At 38.0% G+C, this 5,831-nt stretch overlaps 1 protein-coding gene across 1 annotated transcript in view; it reads left to right on the top strand.

Annotated features, from left to right (window-relative positions):
• LOC107683428 (collagen alpha-4(IV) chain-like) overlaps positions 1–5,831 on the top strand; it is a 47,030-nt gene that overhangs the window by 8,665 nt on the left and 32,534 nt on the right. The window lies entirely within an intron of this gene.

Here is a 5,831-nt window from a genome sequence, read left to right as displayed (position 1 = left end):
GCCATTTAGTTTTAATCATATTTTAGTCATCTGAATTGTTTTTAGTTTTAGTCTAGTTTTAGTCGACTAAATTTCATAAAATTTTAGTCAACTACTAAATCTATAGTAAATTTAGTCGGCTAAAATCTAAGGTGTTTAGTTACAGTGCATTTATTAAGCATTTCTCTAAAATGTCCAAACTCATTATATAGGTTTGATATTAAGGTTTTATCATGATAGACACCGATTTAACTGCGGTGACACACAACATGCCTTTATGTTAAAATTAAATAAAACCACTTCTCATAAAGAACAAGAACATGGTCTTCTTTTTAATGAAATACCAATGGTTATATAGGCTAATTATGCATTCTTTATAGCAACTTGTTTACCATATTCTTCATTCTTTCAAGCAGACATATTTATTTCTATAAATAAATTTTGATTAATCTTTAGTGCTGCTAAAGTTTTTCAGTCAAGAGTAGTGTGTGATTTTCTGTCTTTCATTTGTTGCTTGATTAACATCAATGACTCGCACAATAGCAACTAAATTAAGCTGCTGTCTCTTTACTTTTGTTGCTTGATTAACATCAATGACTCGGACAATAGCAACTAAATTAGGCTGCTATCCCTTTAAAACCGAATAAACAGCTGCAATGGATGCAATGTACTGATACATGTTCTCCCTACTGTTTATGTTCTCACTTAAGACGTAATCAACTCTGTTTACGTGAATACTTGTCAAAACGGACAATTCGACATCATTTTGTGTGCAATTCTCCGTTCATGCGACGCGAAAGAGTACTCGTGCGCTGTGAGACACGCTTTCTGTGTGTAGCCTATGCTTCAGTGTCTGCGCTCAGAAAACCGGACCGAATTGAGTTCTCTCTTGGGTCGTCAGATTTATCCATATGTCTGCTCGTCTCTTACACCCATATATTGACTTTTTTAACGTTTTATGCGACGTGCAGCAACCAAGTGTGTTAGCTTATGTCCCGCCGGTTCATATGTACGCATCTAACCTTCGAACCACGCAGCAGATTCGTTCTGAATGAATCTCTTCCCAAATCGTCCCTCCCTAATATTTTCGTCTCGTTTTTATTCATTGACGAAAATGTCAATAGATTTAGTTTTCGTTTTTGTCATTCAAAAAGAGTTTTAGTTCGTTATCGCCTCATTGTCGTCAGTGAAAAAAATGTCGTTGACGAAAATTGATGAAAATTATTCATCCCAAATCGTCCCTCCCTAATATTTTCGTCTCGTTTTTATTCATTGACGAAAATGTCAATAGATTTAGTTTTCGTTGTTGTCATTCAAAAAGAGTTTTAGTTCGTTATCGTCTCATTGTCGTAAGTGAAAAAAATGTCGTTGACGAAAATTGATGAAAATTATTCGTCAACGAAATTAACAATGTCTGTGTTTGTGTGTGTATATCAGGTGTGCACTTAGTTTTCAGCAGTGTTATTATGCTGTCAGTTTTGTATGTTGTTACCCCACCATCCTCCCCCTCTGTACAAAAATAACTCCGAAGAATTGACGACAAAGAACAAATAACAGCTTCTGATTGGCTGAGGTATTTTCTATTACATTATACATACCATATTTATACATACCATGGTCTGTCTGAATACTCAATTCTGATTGGCTGGCAGGTATGCATTAAAACCGTTTAATGCACAGGTAGTTCCAAGTCAGTTTAATCACCATTCTATATTAATGCACTTCTTTAATTGATGCACACAAACACACACATCACTCGCACATAAACACAGTGAGAGGGAGAGAGGTTCGAGATCATGCTGCGCACACACAGAAACTTAGGGTGCTTTCACACTAGCACTTTTGGTGCGCACTTGGGTTCGATTGACGCCAGAGTTCGGTTCGTTTGGATAATGTGAACGCTGTCTTCCAAACTCGGGTGCGCACCCGCGAACCGTACCCGAGTCCACTTAAAAAGGGTGGTCTGGGGTACGGTTCGCTGCTGATGTGAAAGCAATCTTACCAAATCGCGGAAATGAACCGCTATTAATGATGTATTATTTGATAAAAATGTGTGTTTGTGTGTGTGTTTCACTCACTTTCCTGATGAGCATGACTGATGCGCTGCAAAGAGAGAGCTGTATATCTCATTTCTGTTCGCCTTCAGTGTTCTTTAGAGCATTTGCACATTCGTATGACAGACCTAAGTGCCGTTATGTACCGAAGCTTTGTAAACAAAACGAACGGTTCAAAAACGTAAATATATAAAAGCGCAGAGAGCAATGTTATGCATTTGCTGCCTTCTCCTGCGGACCTGTGCCGTCTTTACTAAGCAACGGGGTAAACAGCTGCTGGCTTGATGACGCAAATGAACCGCGGTTCGGACCCAAATAAAATAATATGAACGCAGTTCAGCGGGGGGAGGGGGAGCAATCGAACTCGGGTTTGGACCAGGCAAGCGAACCAAGTGTGAAAGTACCCTTAGTGTCAGCACTGGCCCGCAAATTTTATTAATAAAATAGCCTACATAATAGATTGCTACATTATATTCCTCAGCAACGAGGTGGTAAAATCGCTGTTTTTGAAGTAACTAAACTGCTTCTGTTTGTAGAGAGTGAAGCACAGACGCTGGTAATTCACACACACAACTGTCATCTCTCTCTCTCTCTCTCTCTCTTTCTCTCTCTTTCTCAATCAATAATTCATTCAGATTAATGCTATAATTCATTCAAATAAATGTCTTACCATTTCGCGTCGGGTGGTTCTTGGTTGGCCTCCATGTCGTGCATTAAAATCATTCATTATCCTTTACATATAATTCTTATTATTATTTATATTATTATTATTTTATGGCTCTCTGGAATACCTTATTTCTCTGGAATACCTTATTTTGATTGGTCAATCGCATTATTCCGCTAAACTGTATTTCCTGCAAAGCTGTTCTAGTAAATGAATAAAATAATTTCAATTCAAATCAATATTTCATGGCACATTATTCTTTTGGCTATGTAATATTAATGTTCACAGCCATTTGTGTCTGGCTTTGTTTTGTGATAATGAGTAGCTGACTACATTTCTTTTTTTTTTTTCAACTTTTTTTTTTATGTTTTTGAAAGAAGTTTCTTATGCTCACCAAGGCTGCATTTATTTGATGAACAATACAGTAAACACGGTAATATTGTGAAATATTAATGTAATTTAAAATAACTGTTTTCTATTTTAGTGTATGTTAAAATGTAATTTTTTCCTGTGATGTCAAATCTGAATTTTCAGCATCATTACTCCAGTCTTCAGTGTCACATAATCCTTCAGAAATCATTCTAATATGCTGATTTGCTGCTCAAGAAACATTTCTTATTATAGTCAATGTTGACAACAGTTGTGCTGCTTGAAACATGGTAGAATTTTTCAGGAATATTTAATGAATAGAAAATTCAAAACAACAGCATCATTTTTTGTAACATTATAAATGTCTTTACTGTCACTTTTGATTAATTTAATGTGTCCTTGCTGAATAAAAGTATTAATTTATTTTTTTTTAAATAGTACGTAAATCATGGTTGCAAGGTTAATGTGGGTCTGTTTATAAGAAAAAGCCAAAATGGATATATGTAATGCATTTTTAAGAAAGACCCTGAAGGAAAACAATTAGAAAACTATGTAATGTTGAGTGGATTTGTGTGTCTGTGTGGCAGATAGAGGGTGAATGTGTCCCTGCAGAAGGTTCTTAAGTCAAAATAATAATAGCCTTTAGCACAAGAGCGACAAATTTATGGCAGCCTCGTAAAGCCCAGTGGCCCAATTACTGTACAGTTAGGAGTGCATTTACAAGAGTGTGCACAGCTGCTTATAGCACACACACACAGATGAATTCTGTGAATTATCCATGTTGGAAATATTTGTCATAACTTTAAATTTTTAAATTATTTTTTTTTTTTTAAACAGATCAAACTCTGTTGAAAGGAATTTGTGTTGTCTGTGTTCATGCTAATTTGTATACAAACACACACACATAATGAACACTTCAGTTGTTGTAATCAAAGTGCAGTCACTGGAGGACTGGAACTATCCCAGAAATCCCTGGAATGTGGTGGGATGAGGACTCATAAATTAATGAAAAACCAAGGCCCAATCCCAATTCTATTTTATACCCCTTCCCCTTCCCCTTCCCCTACCGCAGATCACACATCCAGGAGAAAAGAAACTTGTCAACGCTGCCCCACGACTTTTATTAATAACAGTTTCAATACTGAATCGCTACATTATAATTTCCAGCAACGAGAGGATAAAATGCTGTTTTTGAAGTAAACTCACTCTAAAAAGAGAAACGCACAGACGTGCATAAACGCAACTTTCATCTCTCTCTCTCTCTCTCTCTCTCTCTCTCTCTCTCTCTCTCTCTCTCTCTCTCTCTCTCTCTCTCTCTCTCTCTCTCTCTCTCTCTCTCGAATTGGCAATATTTGAGAAAAGGGTTTAGCGATTTCTAATTATTAGGGGGACTAGCCCCCCTCAATGTCTACGGTGGTTATCGCCCTGATCAGACATAAAAATATGTTGTGGCACTATCGTGCAGTCTATGATGATATGACGTTAGTTAGCAAATATAGCAATTTTTTGCAAACATTTCTTTGAGTAACATGACTGTAAATATGAACTCACGATTGAATGTAACATAAAACAAATGATTACTTTTCGTTAAAATCTTTATTAATGCCAAAAATGCTTACATTTATGTGCGTTTTTGTTCGCTCATATCGCCCTGATCAGACATGAAAATATGTTGAGGGGTAGGGGAAAGGGGAAGGGCTAAGGGGTAGAATTGGGATTGGGCCCAAGTCATCTCCCATGAAAATAACATGCATTCACACTTAAATGCAGTCACACACATTTAACACAACAAAAATGTGAACACAGTTTTCTCAGGCATTCCATTTATAATGACCTCCTTGTTCCCTTGTGCATGGTACTTTAAAGGGGACATTGGATGCCCAGTTGGTATGATTCTTTAGGGTCTTCATGAAATGTATGCAACATACTTTGGTTAAAATTCCTCAGTGGTCGTGTAAAACACCCAGGTTGTTTACCTTGTCAAAAACAGCTCTGTTCACAGTGGCCCGTTTCTGTGCTTGTCTCTTTAAATGCTAATGAGCTCTGCTCACCCCGCCCCTCTCTTCCATTTTATTGGAATGTGTATTGGGTGTTGCGTTACCATCAAAAACAAAACTAATCCACTGCATCCTCAGGGGCTCTGATGTCGGGAGAAAATAAAGACTGTTATGCCCGTTTCACACCGCAAGCTTGAGCTTTTTTGTCACAGCAGCGGCTGCTCACATGCCAGCGGCTCTCCGCGCTGATTCGCTAAAGATAGGCACCTAGTCTGTTTTTGGCGGACGCTGCTTCCAAGCAGCACAGTTCAAATACAAAATAAACATGCTGTGCAGACTAAAACATAGCTAGAATCTTTTATTCTTGTCGTTTATAACTGGATTTTTAAGTGTATTAACTTGTCTGTACTGTAGGCTATAGCACAACAGCAGGACTTAGCAGTAAACACAATTAATCCGGACAAAACAACCATTTAGTCAACTAACCCATGATAAAACACTAAAAACCAAGAAAAATTCAGTCGGACAGGCAAATCTCGTGCTCTTGCGAATCCAGTTGCTTCTGAAATGTTCTTGGTGTGAGTTGGCACCACTTGGAGGTTCTCGTCTGAGCTTTTAGAGGACTCTGAGGAGCATCGCTCGTGGCCTCACAGGGATGAGGCCCACTGCCGCCAGCAAGCCGCGAGCTTCGCCAGTCCTTTTTGCTGACAGGAGCCTTCGCTCGAAAGGGAACGTCTCTGGTTATTGTCGTAACCTCGGTTCCCTGAG

Source organism: Sinocyclocheilus anshuiensis, unplaced genomic scaffold (assembly GCF_001515605.1).
Source record: "Sinocyclocheilus anshuiensis isolate Anshui unplaced genomic scaffold, SAMN03320099.WGS_v1.1 scaffold1170, whole genome shotgun sequence".
NCBI lineage: Eukaryota > Metazoa > Chordata > Actinopteri > Cypriniformes > Cyprinidae > Sinocyclocheilus > Sinocyclocheilus anshuiensis.
This window is presented reverse-complemented; position numbering and strand designations above follow the sequence as displayed.